Source organism: Malaclemys terrapin, chromosome 14 (assembly GCF_027887155.1).
Source record: "Malaclemys terrapin pileata isolate rMalTer1 chromosome 14, rMalTer1.hap1, whole genome shotgun sequence".
In the NCBI taxonomy this organism is placed as follows: Eukaryota; Metazoa; Chordata; order Testudines; family Emydidae; genus Malaclemys; species Malaclemys terrapin.
In genome coordinates this window covers 7327639-7348890 of record NC_071518.1, presented here as the reverse complement: position 1 = coordinate 7348890, position 21252 = coordinate 7327639, and the positions used below count along the sequence as shown (strand labels likewise).

Below are 21252 nucleotides of genomic sequence, written 5' to 3'. Positions count from 1 at the left end.
TTCCAGTGCAGATATACCCTCGGCCTACTCTTCTCCGGTCCTTCTGTTGTTTCTGTCACACCCCGCCCCCGCAACCTTCACAAAACAATCGCCTGAGAAACCCGTCCCCACCCACATGCCTATGTTTGGGGTGGAGACCTCTATTGTTTCAGCCATAAAGGAGCTTAACCATTTCTTACCACCGTCTTACACGAAGGGTGGTAGTTACACGCATCCCCAGTTTCAAGGAGGTTTAACCCAACCCGTAAGAGTAATAAGCACAATGGCCTATGCGAAATGTTGGCAGGATTGGGCCCTAATTTGTGCCTTTTGACATCTAAATGGTGAGATTCATATATTTATTTATTAAGGAAAAAGCATGTTCTTCACCAAAAGGTAAAGACATTTAGAAGAAAGGAGCTCATTATCATGTGTCACCTTCTAAATCTTGGGTCTCCCTTTGTACTCTGACAGTAATGTTACATATAGACATGGCTGCCAAACGACATTTGTTTGATGTTCTTTCCTGCCTTTGTATGGCGTTTCCTTTGGGGGGTGGGGTTGGGCAACGGGAGCTTATAAATGTGGAAAAGACTCTTTTTGGCATAAAATTCGTGTCACTTTTAAAATATCTACTTGCATGGCTCTTTCTTCTTAAGTTGGCTACCGTTGGGATTGTCCGTTTGGAAAATGTATTTTTAAAAAAAGAAACACAGAAGGAAAAATCATCATCTCTGGGAAACAAGCAAAACACTGTGAAGCCTTGACCAGTTTATCTGTGGTACATATATAGCCTGTAACACTGTAGGCTCTGAGCAGTTCACAGTTTTAATGCATTTAGGTACTGGAAGTATTAATCCCACTTTACAGATGGGAAACTGAGTCACAGAGACTAAATGACTTGCCCAAGATCACACAGGAAGACTGGGACAGAGCAGGGAAATGAACCCAGATCATCTAAGTCCCAGGCTAGTACCCTACTCACTAGAGCATCCTTCCTCTCATTGAAGATTTAATTAGATCCATACCCTTCTGAGGTGCTCCATGAACTTTGTACTCTTCCCTTTATTTCTTCTTAATTTGCCTAGGCATGCTAATGATTCCTTTTGGCTTAAAAGCATTTATTCAGTATAGTTTTTGGTGGGCTTCAGTTTGATGGATAAGTATACTTATTTGGTATTTATGTAAAGTAAGCATTCAAGGTATAACTCACTATTGCAGACCATGTAACTTCCTTAAAGAAAGAGATGTTTTTGAAGGAAACTTCTATGTAGCTTACTTGGGAAAGAACCTGTGATAATCAATAAACATGTTAAGCGTGGAAAATTTCTGTTGTCTTTATTTAACAAGGCTACAAAGTCAATGGGGATGCACCCACCTATATTGTATTCAGAGGATCAGGGACTAGGACTGTAAAGTTTCAAAATCAAACACAAAGAAATATAATTATTGTAATCTTGAAATAGCAAGTAATGTAAACAATATGCCAAACTTTAACAATTTTGGAGGAAATACCTGGTCTAATTCACCATTGTACTACCCTAGTGAACCCGGCCCAAAGTGAGCATAAAATAGGTTCTGTGTACACAAGCCAAACCCAATTTTTTTTTCCCCACTCACAAGTGCTTGGTAGCCTTGACATTCATTTGGACTCAATTAGCTCTGTAGATCTGCCTGGCTAGTGCTTTTTCTTATTTCCTGCTTGGCTGTTGGGCTGCAGTATTCAAAAGAGGTCCAAATCTCTCTCTTGTTCTTGTTTAATTTACTCCTGTGACTGGTTTCATCAGGTTGCTCTTGACACTGCACACTTTTGGTTTGGCACATGAAAATCCCCTTGATTAATATGTATATCTTATAAACAGAAGAAGTGAAAAAACATATCCAAAGTGCCAACCAGGTTGCCAACGGGAACATACAGAAGAAGAAAGATAAGATGCCTCTGGACTTTTTTGTAGAATCACTGAAATTAGAAATGGAAAGATCAATTAATTCATCGAATGCAGGATTGTTCCCTAGAGTATATTCCCCCGGTTCTTTGTCCAGTGCTGAATGACTCAAGTGATGAAACTTCCAATACTTCTCTTGGGAAATTATTCCAGTCTAACAGATTTCACTTTTTGGAATTTCTGACCAGCTGTATTTCAAAGCATATAAATGTGCTAGAGTGTTTGCTTTGGAAACCCTTTTAACATTTTTTAAATCTCATATTTACAATATCACTCAATTACTGGGGTCCACATTTTCAAAATGTGTCCTTTAGTATTGTGCATGCAATCACTTGTGCATGCAATTGAGCTCACACTAATAATTGTGCAAACAAAATTGCTCTCACAAAATAAGACCCTTTGAACATTTGGCTCACTACATCAATTGGAGTTTGGTTGTTGGGAGCCAAGTAAAAGTAACAGAATAAACAAGGTTTTTTAGTACAACCAGTTTGACTGGTCTTCTGCATAGAATAGACTAAGCAGTCCAAAATGCCCCTGTCTGGCATAAAGTGGATCTATTGTAAACACTGGATGGATTCCCTGGAGACTGTCTCGACTTCAGTGATTCCAAAGTCACGGAGCCTGATCCAGATCTCACTTACAGAGGTGTAAATCAGAAGTATATTGAAATCACTTGAATGCCGGGAGTATAAAACTGATGTGAAATCAAAAATCAGACTCTTGGTGTAGAAAGTGGAGGGGATCTTTCCCAGACATTGCATATACAAGACAGAGCCTACTCCCAAAGACCCACTGACAGCAGAGATCCGGAGTCTAAAGCCTGTTTCATCCATTGATGGTCATTTCAGCATGAGATGTAAGAAGCCCTCCTATGTTCTTGCAATCCACTACAGGATCATTTTACTGATATGGCACACAATCTTCTCTGACTTTCCTGCTTTGGGCAAGTCCAACATCCAGTCCTAGTAGCAAATTAAGTCCATAATTACTTGACATGAAAAACTTACACCATGCTGTTCAGAAACAAACAACCCGGTTCTCTACTTCACTTTCTGGTCTTTATGGTCACATCAGTCTTCACTTACATGTTCAGTTCTAGGGAGACTGGAAGATATCATTGACCAACTGATATTTCAGTGCTCTTTGAAAGGAAGTTTTGGCAAATTTAGAATAAATTTGAAGCTGTGCAAGGAGTAAACCACTGTTAGCTAGAATAGCTGCCTTACAATTAATGTATTATTATTATTAAATGTTTATTTCTATTACTGTAGCATCTAAAAGCTTCAGTCGTGGACCAGAGCCCCATTGTTCTAGATTCTGCACAAAGGCGGCACAAAAAGTTGGTCCCCACCCCAAAGGGTTTACAGTCTAAGTAGACTGGCCCACAAGACCAGTTGGGAAACAGTCTAACTTTAGCAAATATATATTTTTAAAAAGACAAAATGAGAAGATGCTCTAGGTCTATTTTGACCCCATGAATAGAAGATTACCCCACATCCCAAAGGAAACAAAGGAGGAAGTACAACCACTGGTAGAAATATTCATTTTACCATTTTAAGGACTAGCCATAATCTCGGGGAAATATAAACCTTGCAGCTAAACCTAAACCCTGAAACTAAAGCTCATATCCAAGGAAACCCGCACCCCAACTTTCTGGTGGTTTGCAATCCACATTCAGATCTGGATATGAATTTTGCAAATGGCCTCAATTTTTACAGGGAGACCAAAACCTGCATCAATGAAGCCAATGGGTGTTTTACTATTCATTTAAATGGGTGCTAGCTAAAGGCAATAATGAGAAAAATCAAACGCTCAGGTCTGAACACCACCAAACTTTAGGATGTTTGAAATCTGAATTTTGTGTCCTAAACCAACTCTCTGGATAGATGCACAAACTGACTGTCCAGCTCAAACTTTATTAAGCAGACCTAGCCGTTGATATCTCATGTACGCAAATTTTGTTTTCTTTTTGTCTAGGTAACATAATATGCTGTATGAACGACAAAAAAAGGGGTTGATTGATTGCACTTTATTGCATAAAACACACTGAACATATTTGGGACGGGGGGAGGGAGGAAGGAACCACAGAAGGGATTATTGCAGATGTTAGCATCAGATAGCACTACACGTCTTCCACCGCATTAAGATGCTTCATATCATGTAGCGACTTGACAAGATACAATAATGTAACATGATATCACATATCAGCATGCAAATAAATAAATAAATAATAAAAAAAAAACCCAACAAATGCAAAGGAAAAGAAATCCTTGTTCTGGGAGGGATTATACATTTCACAGTAGGAGGGAAGTCCCTCCAGCTGTTGGGTGTGTATGTAGACAGTGAGCTATCTACTAAAACAAAAGATAGCCTACATTTCCAGAACGCTAAGCATCACAGATCGAAGTAGTTAGGAGCAGCTAACAAACAAGATATAATCAACAGAATTAAAACAAAATGTGGGTTTAAATTTTAATCTGTACACGTGTCCAATTCAAACATTGTTCCGCTTTCCTAAGGGATTAGTAATTATTATGAAAAATAATATTGATACATCTTAAGTTACTTTCTTGAAACTTGTTACAATCTGCTTCCTCAGAGACCTCACATTAAACAAAATTAACTGAACAGCAATCACTTACAATGTGTTTCTGTAACCTAATGTGCACTACATGATAATGCAGAAATCAGACTGTGGACCAAATGGTTTGAAGTGGGAAAGTGTTTTTCAAAGGGGCCAGGTGTAGTCTGAAAAGTAGTAATGCTTTGGAATGAACATGAAAACAAACCACTAACTTTATTATGATATTACTTAAGGCAAAATGAAATCAATGGGACTTAATGCTCAATGCTGAATCTAGGTCTAAATTCCCAGCTTTAATTGGCTTGGTAGTGTTAAAATTCATTGAACATGGTGTATCAGCAACATATAGGGGATTATTTTAAAATTATGTGTGTGTGTATATTTATATAAACTGTTGTTTCTGAAATATGAATAATGGGCCAGATCCTAGATGTTCATCTTGCTCCATTGAAACAATGGAAATTCTTACTTTTTTAAATTATTTTTTAATGATGTCCCATTAAAAACTAGGGAACTTCTAGTGCATGCCAACGGGGTCACGCAGGCCAGTTAGTATGCCACATGTGCACTAAAATTTACACCCCTCCAATGCACCATCTCGATAAGCCTGGAGAAACAAACGTTTCAGTATTTTGCTATGGAAAAAAGTTTTGTCAACAAATTTTGGAGCTGCTCTAGTGGTCACAGCACATCAGCTGCCAAATTGTAGTGGGGGCATCATGATGTGGGAGAGTTTTAAGGAAAGATTTGAAGGAGCACAATGAGATAGTTCTTCTAGAGGGCTCTAGGCATGTCCAATCACAGCAGGCAGTGTTTCAGTATGCTAGTCACCAGCCACTACCAGGACCATTCATGGTGAGCCATTATGCTTGCCAGCAGGTCCCGTGATGGCACTTACTTTGGCAACAACAGTCAATGAGCACTGAGATACTTGCCTATTGCGACATTGCTCCGATTCGGGTATGGAAGACCACAGTATATTGAGAGAGCTGTTCAGGTTAATGGAGTTCCCCAGCACTACTAACACTGGGCGCCCAAAATAAAAGATCACCCGGTCAACTGTGTGAGTTCAATAGAGAAAGGACCAGACTAGGAAATGTTCCAAAAGAAGCTATGATGCTCACTAGGCATCTAGTTAAGGCAGAAAACACGGAGATAAACCATCAAAACTAGATCACTGAAAGTTTCTCCACATAGACCCCAACACTGAGCAAGTGATAAAGCCCAAGAAAGAGTGTGGAACTCCAGCGGACTGAAATTTCATCTACAAACTACAAGCCAAGGCCATGCCACGTATCTAGCTGAGTCATGTCTGAAGATTTGGATTCCACATAGATTCATGTTCAGCATGCACCCATAGAACACACCCTGTTCATTCTACCACCGTCACCCCATAAGGTCTTGCACAACAAAAGTCTAATCTGTATTTGCAAGCAGAATTTGACCTTAACTATACTATAATTTGGGACAGTACCTTCTATTGGAATTCGTGCTGGCAATAGCGAGATTGATGGTTGCTAGATGCTGCCTCATGATTTATATTGTCTGAGAGAGAACGAATGAGAAAGCATCATTCTGAAGACAGTTCTGCCTGAAATGGACATTACCAGTTCTAGAGAGTGAAGAAAACTATATATACAGTGAAAAAAGACACCTGAACAGAAATAAAAAAATAAACCAAGTGGAATACGTATTCATTCACTCCCTCAATTTGCAAAAAGGAACATGTATTCAGTGGTTAATATGTACAGTGTAAAAGGCCAAATTGTGAGGTCGTATATCAAACAAACTCCTTAGTGGTTAGAGCACTGCTCTGGGACTCTGAGATCTGTATTCTAGTCCTGGATCTGCCACTAGCTTGCTATGTGACCTTGGACAAGTCACTTTATTTCTATGGGTCTTTGTTTCTCCTCCCATCATTTTTCTGTCTAGTTCAGTGGTTCTCAAAGCCGGTCCACCGCTTGTTCAGGGAAAGCCCCTGGTGGGCTGGGCCGGTTTGTTTACCTGCCGTGTCTGCAGGTTCGGCCGATCACAGCTCCCACTGGCCGCAGTTCGCCTCTCCAGGCCAATGGGGGCTACAGGAAGCGGCGTGGGCTGAGGGATGTGCTGGCTGCCCTTCCCGCAGCTCCCATTGGCCTGGAGCGGCGAACCGCGGCCAGTGTGAGCCGCGATCAGCCGAACCTGCAGACGTGGCTGGTAAACAAACCGGCCCGGCCCGCCAAGGGCTTTCCCTGAACAAGCGGCAGACCAGCTTTGAGAACCACTGGTCTAGTCTACTTAGACTTAAAGCTATGTGGGGCAGGGTCTGTCTCTCATGTGTCCATGCAGATCCTAGCATAATGGGGGGAAGGCTATTTGGAGCGTGGCCTCAATCAGTTATTTTAATAGACATAATAACTAAAGCTGTGTGATTAACTGATTTCTTGGTTTGGTGGCCAACCCCCCATCTTTGCCGCTCCTTTCCCCCCCCCACCCCCCAAGTTTTGGTCAACTCAAACAAATTTTTTTTTTAATATTTCAATGAAAAAGTCAGAAAGTTCTCACTTTGAGTCAAATGAAATGATTCCTTTCATTTTGGGGTGTGTCTAGCCTTTTTAAAAAGAAAATTGCCATAAAACTTGAAACAAAAAGACATTTTGAATGGAAAAATGGAAACGTTTCCTTTCAAAAACGTCAAAACAAAAAGTTTCATTTTTTTCCAGAATTTTCTGCTTCTTTTTTCAACCCAAACAATTTAGCGCAGTTCAGCCAAAATTACAAAATGTTTCAGTTGATCCAAATCTGCATTTTTCAGCCAAAAATGTTTCAGCAGCAAAATTTTGCCCAGCTCTACTTATAAAACCACTCAGGTTTCAGTCTTGCTGCTTTTCAAGATAGGCTTGAGCTGGACTCCACTGTGATCCTACACTTTCCCAAAGCCCCGGAGTACTCAGATTCAGAATTCTGATCCCCCACTAAATTTGGTACAGGTATCCTAATATGGACATGGGCCTGAACTGTAAAGACTGGATCTGCACCTAGTTCCAAACTACATTAAAGTTCAAAATGTTCAAATGTTGCTTCCAATTTGGGTCCAGCTCTTGTTATTTTCCTAGGAAGCTCTATGCTTTGAGCCTTTATGAACATGTCTCCACGCTTGGTGTGGAAGGAATGATTATGATCAAGGTTATAATGCCAACATCTGCATCACAGGGGAAAAAATAGAATTCTTGATATTGTGCCTAAATATAACTATAGAGAGGGATTTGTTATCATGAAAACTGAATTTGTACCATGTCTCTGACCCTGGAAGGTAGATGACAGCAGTCCTACGGGGTAAGTGCATTATAGAGGACTATAATCCATGTACTGACAGGATTATTCACTAGAGCAGCTGTTTGTTCTCTTTGCATCAAACGTTTGATTGGTTCTTGAACATGCATCTTGCACTATTTGACAACCGAAATGCTATGTGGTGATTGACAAATGAGGTGGTATCTGACAGATTTAAGTGTAATCTTGACATATAGTGTCAGCCTAAGAGACCCACGAATTATGAGATATAAATAGATGTTCCAAAATCTATTTGGGCTCAGAATGGCAGCACATACCATATACTTTTGCAGTTCCTATATTTTCATCTAAGCCTAAGAAAAAAAAACATTGTACCAGTTGGGTCAAATCTCTATCTTGTTCCTTGTTGTATTTAAGCACAGATTTGTAGATGTCCAAGAGTGATCATGCTTTCAGAAGTGTATAGATAAAATGTTATAAGAAGTTATCTAGAAGAAAACTTCAGAAAAGTTATTCACCATAATTTTTAAAGTGCAGAGAAGGGGTAAGGCATTTCCAATCTGCCTTTTCAACAAGCAAATAGCTTTAGGGTTTATATAAATGGCTTGATTCTCCTTTACACTGTCAGAGCATAAATGAGGATATGTCTGCAGTTGAGAGGTGTGGATGTAGCACATATAGAGCTATCCAAGGTAGTTTAATCTAGATCAAAACTAGTGTGGGTAGGTCTACACACACTGCAATCACACCTCCTGATTGCAGTGTAGACTTACTGTGAGAATCAGGCCTGAAGCATCTACAAATACTCTCAGAACACATTTAAAATGGTTGGTAGAGAGTTGTTTTGAGAAATCAACATTAGCCGATGACAAATAGAGATGGGTTTGAACTAAATCTATGTATCTGGACACCCTTAAGCTTTGGGGAAAATCAATATCCATGATGCGATCTGGTTTTGTTGATCCTGCTCATCTTCACTTATAATAGGATTTTAGTTCTAAGGCAACTGGGGGCAGGATGGAGTATCGGATATATTTTATTTGATTCACAAGGAAAATTTTGTTGGTTGGACATGGGGCAATATCAGAGAGAATGGTGTGCTGAAATCCACAGGTCCATCAACTGTGTCTTAGTAATTAATTTTTCATGCCAACATCCATATTGCACCCTATCCAAGAAAGGTCTGAACAGATTAGTGTGAGCTCTTCAAACAAGGAGCAGAGATGGGCACAAGGTGGAGGCTTTTATTTCTGTGAAATGTTGGTTTTGCAAAACCACGGGTGATTTGGATCTGGATTTCATTTCTTATCTGTACCATCAAAAGTTTGGGGATATTCAGAATAATATGACCTGGTTCTTGCCCAACTCTAACAGACAGAGGTGTTAAAGCTGGAAATGAAATCACACTTCAAGCTAGTTTTATTGTGTCCTTTCCACTGTCATCCAAGTGATAGACAACTCTCACTGCCAATGTATTATCATTACTGCCAATGCACCCTGTTACCTGTGGGCAAACACTTTTCACAAAGCAATCACGCTATATCTGACCTATCAGTCCTCATCATACACAACACTTTCAAAAGGTGAGCCCGGGAGCTTAAATTCATAATTCTCTTCAACACTAAAAATCATGGACTGAACAGTGATTTATGGATTTATGGCTTATACCAACAATCTGTAGCCCACTAATGCCCTCTTTTTGTCCTACGACTGCAGAGGTATTAATGGGCCACTCTACCTTGAATGGTCCCTTACAACATGTGCTCACTACCTATGCTAAACAATAGGTTCCACCTGGCATTTTGCTGTGACACTGAGAGTACCATTCCCAGAGCTGGAGAAGAGCTCTGTGTGGCTCAAAGGCTTGTCTCTCTCACCAACAGAAGTTGGTCCAATAAAAGATATGACCTCACCCACATTGTCTCTCAATATCCTGGGACTGAGTTGACTGCAACTACACTGCATAATGCAGCTTAAAGCACAGTAAGACCTAAACCCTGTGTTCCTAGCAGATATAAGTGGCCGTATTTATGAGCTGGTTCACATAGCCCATGTGATGAGACATGCTGATGCAAGGCAGTAGCCAGACACTATCGTTGACTACAGTTAAAAGTCCTGACATGTAGTTCACGATGCACCCAACTGGGAGCAAAGCTGCACACTTACATTGTGGACTCACAGCGGAACTCACTTGGACGAGTCACCTGCACGACCTGAGAAAGGGTGCCAAGAAGCCCTTCACATGTACCAGCGTGTCAACAGCAAAGTGACTCAATATCCCACCGTGCAAGCCACAGGGTGTTCTGATAATGTCAGCATTGACATTACCTAACCTCTTATGATCTTGCCGGCCCTGGGAAGGGCTGAACAACAAGGCACAGGGTTGGTTGAAGCTTAACATTTACTATTATGTCCCTATTGCAGTCACAAAACAGTTTGCATTTTCTATGTACCACTCCAGTGGAACATCCAACACAACAGCAACAAAAAAAGTGGACACTTAAGAAAACGTTTGGAATAGCAGAGGCCATAAAATTTATCATAGTAGCATATTCTCAGGGCAAATGGTTCCAAGCAACAGGGAACAGAGCCAGTGATTTAAATAGGCCAGTAATAACAGCACTAAAGTCTCCTCTTTCCAAGACTAGCTTTTATCTGTTGTTATTGATCAGTCTTCATTTGTGCATGGCTGCAAAAGATGAGATGAGGGGAGAGGTCATAATTTTGTGATCAGGACTTCCCCATAACAAACAGAGCAGGGAAATAAATACAGAGATGTACCCTGATTTAGGAGTTTGTTATTTTGCTGGGAAAAAAATAACTTGGTTGAAGGAGTGGTGCGTCGTTAACATTTCAATCATCTTGCACAAAATATAGGTCTAAGGGCCATGGTTCTGAGCTGACCTTTTTTAAAAGGGTGTGACTGTAATGACTTCAGTGGTTTTACTCCTGATTTTCTCTGGTGTAAGCCAGATCAGGTCATGTATAAAGAGAGAGAGAGAGAGCAACTTAATCTATTTAGAAATAAAGAGCTGGATTCTCCGCTGGTGTGAACTGGCATATCTCCATTTAAGTCAATGGAACTATGAAGACGGACACCCGCTGAGAAGCTGGCCCTACATCTCTATTACTTTACAAAAGCCAGCCAGGCTTATGGAATGGCTATATTTCTTCTAAAAAAAAAAAAAAAAAAAGCAAACCTTTCCCCAAACCTGCTATCATGCTGAGTTCAGTTCAAGCAAGACACCCTGGGGTGTGCCCCCGCTCACCTGCCACAAAAAGCCTCCCAGTTGATTTAGTCAGCCATTTTTCTGCACTGCACTCATGGAGCATGGGTTTCTGTCTCTGGCAGTGACTCCTGCTGCTGGCTCCAACTAAAGCAAGAAGCCATGGCTCCGATTGTGTCCATGTATGCAAAGTGAGCCAGGGTGATGCTGTTAATATGACTCAGCTGAGCATATTTGGCGAGAATAGTAAGGTCAAAACACACACTGCAGAGGGGATCTCAGAGGAAGGCTGGCTGCAAGCCTGCAGTCCACCACCCTTAAAGAGGAAGCACATCTTTTGTACTTAGGCCCTGATTGGTCTCTGTTGACCAATGCTGCCAAGCTCTGACTCATCACATGACATTTCTGTTTGATGCAATGGCATCAGATAGGAAAGGAGCAGAATGTTTGTAAGATTTTATTTTCTTAAGGGACAAATTGTGCTTTTCAGGCACCGACCCTTCTTATGGCATATGGTGGGGCAGCTTGGGAAGGGACAGTCTTTCTACAAGCAGGTTGGCGCACTAGAGGACTGGGAAGTCTTTGTCATCCTACTAGTCCCAACATGTCCACTCTACTCAAGGGCCAGCCCTAGGCCACAGACCTGTCTTCTCCTCAGCCTTTGGGAGCAAAGTCCCCTGAGCTCAGGGTCTGTGATTATGATGCTCCTTTGCACTAGAACAGTGGTTCTCAAACTGGGGACACCGCTTGTTTAGGGAAAGCCCCTGGAGGGCTGGGCCAGTTTGTTTACCTGCCGCGTCTGCAGGTTCGGCCGATCCCGGCTCCCACTGGCCACGGTTCGCTGCTCCAGGCCAATGGAGGCTGCGGGAAGTGGCACGGGACAAGAGATTTGCTGGCCACCGCTTTCCGCAGCCCCAATTGGCCTGGAGCAGCGAACCGTGGCCAGTGGGAGCCGCGATCGTCCAAACCTGCGGACACGGCAGGTAAACAAACCGGCCCGGCCAGCCAGGGGCTTTCTCTACACAAGCAACAGCCCCAGTTTGAGAACCACTACACTAGAAGAAGTTCCTTGTGCCTCCCCCATACCCTCCCTCATACCCTCTGCCAGTCACAATGTGGCCCTTAGTATTAGAAAACCTAGATGCATCCAGACTAAAAGATCTGAGGTAAAGAGCCTCACGCAGATGGACAGACAGACACACACACTTGTGATAGGTAGCAAAACTCTGCCATATGGCACAATCTTTCTTAGCATGTGTTTTTACAAAGATTCTATTCTGCATGGTCCAGGCACTTTGCTTTCTTCCCAGAAAAAATAAATCAGACCAAAATCCATGAAAAATCACCCACAAGCAGAGGAGCATGCAAGCAATTTGTCTGCATTACTTACTTCTCCAGGAATACTGAGGAAGGGGAAATGGATGGCTGGAATGTGCCAGTAGTTCAAACTTTCTGACTGCTCTCTGCAGCTGTGACTTGGACCCGGAATGCTCTGGAAGCATACTACATGTGGACATGTTTAAAAAGATACTGAGATTAGGAAAACATTATTGCACTACAGGAATAACACATTTCCGCTGCCTTTACTGCCACTAAACCTGAGAAAGCTTTTCCACCAGAATGAGGATTATGCGATGACACCAAAGAGTAAGCAAAAAACAAACAAACCAAAAAAAAAAAAAAAAAACTCTGGGGCTTTAACGAAGTTCAGTTTTAACATGCAGGGCAAAGTTCAGTTTCAAAAGAGCTCAGCATTGTCCTAACTGCGCTGCTAGTGAAGTCACTATTAAACTCCCACTAACTTCAGTAGGAGCAGGGTTAGGCCAACTCTTTTGAAACCCCCCCTCTATTTTTCTCTGTGTGTGATAAAAGCAACTTATATTAAAACAGCATCCGTTTTACGTTCTTCTGCTTGAGGATTAAATCTTCCCCATGTGTTGGACCTCAGATTTGCCAGCTTCCACTTTAAAATTGCCCTAATAGTTTTTCAAACTTCATTCCGCCCTATCTGATATAATAGCCGCTTCCGCCCTTACCCCATCTATCAGATTTTCTATTTTCTCTCTTGAAAGCTCCCCTTTAGCACCAGACCAGCAGGAGCTAGGAGCAAGGCAGATGACAAATGCTCAGGATGCACCTTCATTCACATGTTTTGATCAGATGCGTCAGCAAGGATTGGTGGGGTCCAGAAGAAGCTGTGACCCCTCCTCTTTAATCAGAAGGCAGAATCACCTTAACATGGAGACTTGGAGGTGAAGAAAAGAGGAAAGATGGCTGGAGCCTGCAGACTTATGCTGCAACCCCCCTACCCCACCCCACCCCAAAAAATACTCCCTCAAATTCATTTTCTCTTTACTACTGATTCTCTTAGAATCATTTTCTGTTATTCTACTTTGTCAAGAACATGATAGTCCCACTGCCAGAGATAGCGGCAGATCTAAACAGGCCACTTCATGCAGTGTAGTGAGGCAGAATGTTTGAGGGACTGAGGGAAGCAAGAAGAATTGTTGCAGCCCAGTTCCATGACAAAACAAAAAACCTTCTACTGGCATAACTATGTGAGTTAGGGATGTGATTTATTAACCAACATAGCTATGGAGGAATAAGCCCTGTTTGCCAGAAGCTGGGAATGGGCGACAGGGGATGGATCACCTGATGATAACCTGTTCTGTTCATTCCCTCTGGGGCACCTGGCATTGGCCACTGTTGGAAGACAGGATTCTGGGCTGGATGGACCTTTGGTCTGACCCAGTACGGTCATTCTTCTGTTCTTATGACGTAGATGCACTTCTACTAGGATAAGAGTGCTTCTGCTGGTATAGTTTAGGTCTCTCAAGGGACTGGTATAAACTGTACGGGCAGAAGCCCTCTTATGCTGGTATAAGCTGCATCTACACGAGGAGGGCTAGTCAATACAGCTCTACCAGGATAGCAATGCCAGCAGCTCTTCGGGTGTAGACAAGGTCTAAAAGGTAAATATTGACCTAAACCTGAACCCCTTTCCTCACTCTAAATTTTGGGCATGTTTGAACCTGGATTAGAACTTTGTGACTGGCCCAGCCCTCCTTAAAGGTTAGCATCAAGCTTACCCTGAGGTTATCCAGGGACACTGACAAATAGTTAGAAAAGGACTATTGGACACCTTCCACAAGGCTGTGAGAACTAAACACAGTTTTAAGGCCTGTTTCCATTGGGGAGCTCTTCAGAACGAGGAGCTTGTGACATTTTCAAGGCCTACAGCTGCAGAAAACTGGGGGGAGTTGCATTGCCACAGTCCTGTTGAAAGCAAGCAAGCAAGCTGGGGCATCATCATGAAAAATGAAATATGTCTCACCCTGTGTATCTCTGAGCCAAATGACTTTTGTTTATTTACTTGCTCTTCATTTAGATTTTAGATCAGCAGCAGTTACCCAGCAAGCATGGGAGAGGCAGCTTAAATGAGTCCTCATCCTACAGGACAAGACTGGAAACAGATCTGAGCAGTGAAGGAGAGTTTTCAAAGGCAATGTTTTTGATCATTTGTTTTTCTGTTTTCTTGGCCCCATCTCAAAAGATCATGTTTCTGGAAGGGAAGTTTCCCCTGGCGAAGTGGCTGACCCATTGGCAATAGTACAAAGTGCTGAGTTTTTAGGAGATGAACTCATGCTTTTGAATTTAATCCCCTTTTGCTGATGAAAGCTGCTGATGAAGGGGAGGCTGGCAGAGCTATGGAGGAAGTATGGTCCAGTGGTGAGGGCGCTAGCCTGGGATGTCAGAGACCTGCGTTCAGTTCCCAGTCTGCTGCAGAGTTTCTGTGTGATCTTGGACAAGTCTCTTTGGGCCTTAGTTCCCCATCTGAGCAGTGGGGAACAGAGCACGGCCCTACCTCAGAGCGGTAGGATGATGAGAGAGTTGAAAAAAGTAGCCTTGCTAGATCTCTAGTAGAAAATACTGATGGCAATTTGTGTCCTCTGAATGCACTTCAGGTTGTGGAGAAATGCTACAGTGATGGGACACCACTCTGCACTTGTCTGGCACATTCCCTCCAAGATACTTAAAACACTTCACAGATGTTAATGGACTAATACTTGGGTGAGGTAGGGGAATATTTGTAGGGTTGTAAAGTATTTAGGAAAGGCAACTGAGGCACATAGAGGTTACATGCCCAGTGACTCATTGGTAGAGTTAGGAACAGAGTCCATGGGCCAAGATTTTCAAAGAAGTAACTAGTGATTTGCGATCCTTTTCAAGTATCCATTTTGAGACATCTTAAAAGAGCTCTATCTTCAATGGCTGGGGCCTCAGCATTTTCAGAAAATCAGGTCACTTTAAAGTGTCTCACGCCGGCACCTCAAATACTCAGGCACCCCACAACACTAATCAATCACTTTGGAAAATCATGGCTGATTTCAAGACTCCAGACTCCCATTCCCCTCTCATAACCTTCAGACGTCTCCCCCTTCAGTGGACAGTAGTTTATAAAAAGCCTATTAATTCTTGTGTGTTTGGCCAACAGCTCGTACGGATGCAGTGAAGGTTATAAGGGCTTTGTTCAAACTTCATTGGTTAGTCTGTATTTTGGGGATGGCAAGAACACAACATTCCCATCCTGTGGCTCAGCTGATAGTGTTAAGTGCTTCACACACTGGCCCAAGCAATGGAAAAGCTCTCAAGGGGCCTCCTTCTGGGTGATCATGGAGGTCTCTGTTGAATGATCGTTCTGTCTTAGGATCCAGACTCCCCAGCTGTCAAATGTTCATAAGGCCTCCAATTCAGCAGCTTATCTTCTCTTACATCATAAAGAAATAGGTGGAAACCAGCCAAGGGCACATAGAAGGGAAGATACGGCAGGAGTGGGGAAACGGTCAAGGGGAATACAAGCGTATTTATAAAATCAGAACAATGAATCCACGGCGTTCTGATAAGAGCTGCAGGAGCTATTTTTTACTCTCAAATCTGAATTTGGATTTGGATTGTTTTGGTTCCCCCTGCCCTTTAAAATAAAAACACCTTTTAGTGGGTGGAAAGGGTTAATATGCTAGCCTTTTATTTATGGTCTGAATTCAGATCTACCTGAGGGCCGAAGGAAATGAGCTGTGTGAACTTAGAATAGCAGGGTTGGAAGGGAACTCAGGAAGTCATCTAGTCTAACCCCCTGCTCAAAGCAGGACCAATCCCCAGACAGATTTTTGCCCCTAGATCCCTAAATGGCCCCCTCAAGGATTGAACTCGTAATCCTGCGTTTAGCAGGCCAATGCTCAAACCACTGAACTATCCCTCCCCCCTTAGCCTAGTCCCTGATGGGCATTTATTCCTATCATACTTAGAACACAGCTCACAACACTCAACACAGTCTTAAACAATTGGCTTGAAGGGTGGCCTGCATTTGTAAACAGCAGGGGATTTGCAATCTAGCCAGCAGGGCTGAAATCCATTGGCAGCGCTGCATTGGGAGACTCACACAGTATTGCCCTGGCTTGAAGCCTGGCCTCTGAAAGTGTTATCAATTGCTCGCGTTCATGAACATTAAAGATATCAAACTTTCCTTTTTTTAATAGCCGCTCAAAGGAAATGCAAATTTAGATCAAGGTCAGAGGCATAAAAAGTTCTTTTTCTCATGCTCTCTTTTGTGGAAATACTAGGGCTCATATGGTGGCTGTAATGATATATCTTCGTGCAATGTCAGAGCACAGGCTTGATTCATGGGCTTGATCACTGTGTATATCACTCACGTCATTTACTGTAAAGTGATGCACCCTAGGGCATGAGATTATCATCCTCAGAAGATCCAGCAGTAGTCCATGAGGGTTGCACTAACCAAAATCCTCTACGGCCGCACTGTTCTCCCCCATGTGGTGCGAGTAGCAGTTCTCATGTGTGTCTATTATCTTCTAATGTTGCTTTGGGGGTTGTTTGCTAGAGATGCACAAGGGCCATAAAGTGTTTGTATTAGATATGCATCCACATAAGTGAGATCAAACTGACCCCTAGGGAAAGAACCCATCAACACTTAAGCATGTCAGTTGAGTAACTTTGCTCAGGGGAGTAGTCCCATTTAATTCAATGAAACCACTCACCTGAGTAAAATTATTCATGTCTGCAGGATTAGGTCTTAAGGTTGTACCACAAAGTAGCACCCAATCGATTCCTATACATGCTTAACTAGATATACAAGGTTACGCTTCAGTTCTTTGTGATGACCAGACATTTACCTGAACAAAGCTGACCAAACTCTAGTTAGGAGAGGAAACTTCCAAAATTACTACATCTAGGAATATTTTGGGGAAAGTTGAAGAACAGGATTTTTTGTTTAGAAAATAAAATCTAGCTCTTTTCATCAGCAGATTGCCAAGCACTTTACAAAGGAGATCAGTATAAATACCCCTATTTTACAGATAGGGAAACTGAGGCACAGAGCAGCAAAATGACTTGCCCAAGGTCACCCAGCAGTGCAGTGGCAGAGCTAGGAATAAAACCCAGCTCTCCTGACTCCTAGTCTAGTGCTCTATCCATGAGGTCGCACTCTCCTACTGCTTTTAAATCATGAAGAAAATAACATATTTTCATTCATGTCCTATGACAATCCCCTGAGTGGGTATTAAAAAAAAAAAGATTCTAAACTCATGTTTAAAATAACTTATGTATCTTGGACACCCTTCCAAGTTCATCTCATGAATTTTGTGCATTAAGCCAAGGTCTTATATATTGTGTCATCAAGGGATCACATTTACAAATAAGATTAAGAAGTGAAATAAAATCACGCTAGAAGAAGATAACTCACTCGCTGGCACAAAGCTCGAAGCTGAATTGATCTCCTGGCACATGTGCACACTCTTACGGCTGCCAATAACACCCAGCAATTAGTCAGAGCTACAGTACACAGTGTTTATAGTCAAGGGTTGTAATGAAATCAACATCTTCTCTCCTGAAGGGAACTTAACCCCTGTGTGTTTATTTAATAGCACAAAAAAAGTCCCCCCAAGGATCATGTCAGAGAACTGCATAGTGAAATACTGGTTTTGATCTGAGAATGATTTGGTATGCAATGTATACATAACTTCTTTATATCGGTATCTGCCAACAACAGAAAATCATTTTTTTAAGTGTGCTCTAGTAGATAGGGCCCTGGACTGGAACTCAGGAGACAGGGGTTTTATTCCTGGCTTTGACCCTGGACAAGGCATTCATCTTTCTGTGCCGGTTTGCCCTCCCACGCTTTGCCTGTAAGAACTTTGGGGCAGGAGCTATTTCTTTCTATATGTTTGTTCAGCCCCTAGCACAATGACAGCTCTAGGGGCTATTGGAATATGAATAATCCTATTAAGATCCACTGTATTTGAACCTTAACAGAAGAGATTTCCCTCCCCCTTTGGCAAATTACTTTACATATATGGAGATATACCTATCTCATAGAGCTGGAAGGGACCCTGAAAGATCATTGAGTCCAGCACCCTGCCTTCACTAGGCAGGACCAAGTACTGATTTTGCCCCAGATCCCTAAATGGCCCCCTCAAGGATTGAACTCACAACCCTGGGTTTAGCAGGCCAATGCTCAAACCACTGAGCTATCCCTCCCCCCGTATATAATGTTTACATTTCCTTCCACTTCTGCCTTTTCTAATGAACTTTGCAGTTTGTGTAAACAAAGAAATGAGATATGGCAGTTTGGGGAGGGGCGAGCATAACACATTTATATCAATAATGTAGTGGGAAACACTGGGTGCTGTCGATAGCCTGAGATGAGCGATGAAAGGTTCGGGATATATTCCAGCTATGTTAATAGGCAGCTTGTTGGTTTGCTTACAGAATCCTGAGCTCAGACCTAAATTCTTTTGACTTGTGATTCAGAAGCAGGAAGGATTGCGTGGGAATAATGAAGTGGAAAAGCCAAGAATGGGATAAATACTGGTGTTTGTCTCCACTAAAAGGTGAGATGAAAGAGTTTTCTACCTGCCAAAAGGTGAGTTCAATAATTTAGCTGTCTAGGGATCAAGTTTTAAATACCTAGACTCCTTAAAATCTAGGGGGGTTGACTCAGCCCTTTTCTCTTCCAAAGTGAATAAAGGGTGATGCAATTTATTGTGTATGGGTCTTTCAGCAGAGATCGCATGAATCAAAATCCTGTGGGACAGATTGTGCCCGTATGGGTCTGAATTGCCTTCAGGTAGGCATGATGCTTGCTCTAGTGTCCCAGGGTGTAGGAGGTGTATGCCCAGTGTTACACCTCTTAAGTGGATGTAGACTGAACGCCCCGTCACAGTTAGCCAGCTTTGCTGGGGGAGTGCAAACTCACAGGTCTTCTTTAGAGTGGCTTGTGTCCCTCTGGGTGCGAGGAGATACTAGTTCCTGCACTCAGGTGAGGGACCAAGTTTGTGGAAAGCCATTAGGGGCACAAAGATAGAGAAAGCTTCTTAACCCTCCCCTCTGTGAGCCACAATCCAGCTCTTTAAAAGCAGATGTTCCCTGGCAGGCATAAAAACGTGGGTGCAATCACCATGATTTATACCACATTTGTATATCAATTTAGGGCCATCATTTTCAAATACCCTGGGCAAAAGCTTGGATGCCTTTTGGGGGACGGGGACGAGGCAGCGGGGCACCTAGTTGAAAATGAAGCCCTCGGTTTAGTACAACCTCTGATTCCACAATTCAGCACCCAGCTCGAATCTCTTCTCACCCTTGGAGTTCTTGCTGCTTTGGGCTTCCTCCAGAACCTTTACCCAACATCCCTCGGCCTCCTAGAGAGCTTTCCCCATCCTGGCTACATATGGAGAACTGCCAACTCCATTGTCAACAAGCAAGTTGCTGATTCGTTGAAGAGAGATGAAGAGGATGGGGCAGTTAGAAGTTTGCAAAAACAGAAAGATTTTAATGAAGAGTGCTCAGTTATTTATATTATTCTTCTTTTCCCTGTTTAGCATTTCATATTACATCCACACCTGCACCTGTTCCACTCTTCCATGTATATGGTCTCCGTATTTCCAGCTTTGTAGCTCTCCAATTGATATTGACATTTTCTGTGTTGGATAACTCTCTTTTCTTTGTCCATAGGAGGGGGCCGAATTGGTTGCTATGGTAGATCATCTTCAAGTACTGGCTAGTTTGGAAGGGGGAAGACTAGGTGAGTGTCAGGATGAAAAGAGAGCAGGAACTCATAACAGTCAAGGTATAACACGATGAAGCCTGGACTAGGGGGGTTGTAATTGGAATGGATGGATTTTCTGAGATATTTTGAGGAGACAACCAGCAGGATTTAGTGACCGTATCTATCCATGGGGAAGAGGGAGAAGGAGACATGGGATTCAACAATGAAACCAAGGTGGTGGAGCGTCTGACAGCTATGGAGATGGGAGGGGAAGGGGAGGATCTCGGAGGAAAGATAGGCAATTTTGTCTTTAACATGTTGAGTTTACATTGCTGTCACATGTTGAGGAGTAGATGTCAGAGATATCTAGAGATGGCTAATTGTCCAGGAAATCTTTACAGCAAAAACAACGATCACTTTAGCCACTGTCAGGCCATTAATGTTTCAGTTTCTAAATAGCACTGGCTCATTTCCCCATAAAACTCCTTCTCCCAGGTCTCAATAAATGGTTTTAATCTAGTAATCATCCAAACTTTTAAGTGGTTATGTGGCAACCCCTTTATATGCGCTTCATTTCAGCTCCACATATAAACACATTGCAAATTAGCAATCAGGTTAAACCCCATTTCACAGTGATAATCTGATGCAAACCAGACACTGATTCATATGCATCAGTCAAAACAAACATACCTGTGGACCATCAAACATAAATTTCTTCCATACTGCTGCATTATAGATTGAGTAACTTGTATGTCTTTTCTTTCGCCACGGGGCTGTAACTTGGTTCCTTTGCAATAGCAGGATTCGAGAAACACTGTTAGAAGACATGGGAACAGCTTTAGGGGAAACGAGCTGGCCTAGTATTTAAAGTGAATGTAAACACGTTAGGGTCAGATTTCAGGAAGCTTTAGAGCCAGCCAATAGAGAAAAACAGGAACAAGATTTGTAGATTCTAAACCCAGAAGGGACCACTGTGATCCTCTAATCTGACCTGCATAACACAAGGCCTTGGAGCGTTCCCAGAATAACTCCTGGAGGTGCAGTGGGCTAACCCTGGAAACCTGGGTGCAAACTAGATCTCAGATTCGTTTCCAAATTAAAATGCATTTCGTATCTCACCACAAGCCCCATTTATGTAAGCTAAAAAGCTCACTCGATAGTAGAACCAGTCAAAAT

At 42.4% G+C, this 21252-nt stretch overlaps 1 long non-coding RNA gene across 1 annotated transcript; it reads right to left on the bottom strand.

Moving 5' to 3' along the window:
* Window positions 1-1390: 1390 nt before the first annotated feature.
* LOC128848556 (uncharacterized) lies at window positions 1391-20846 on the bottom strand. The gene is made up of 3 exons (XR_008447068.1): window positions 20767-20846; window positions 12403-12515; window positions 1391-1939 (listed from the first exon to the last, which is right to left on the bottom strand). It is a non-coding gene; the product is annotated as an uncharacterized LOC128848556 (long non-coding RNA).
* Window positions 20847-21252: the final 406 nt, after the last annotated feature.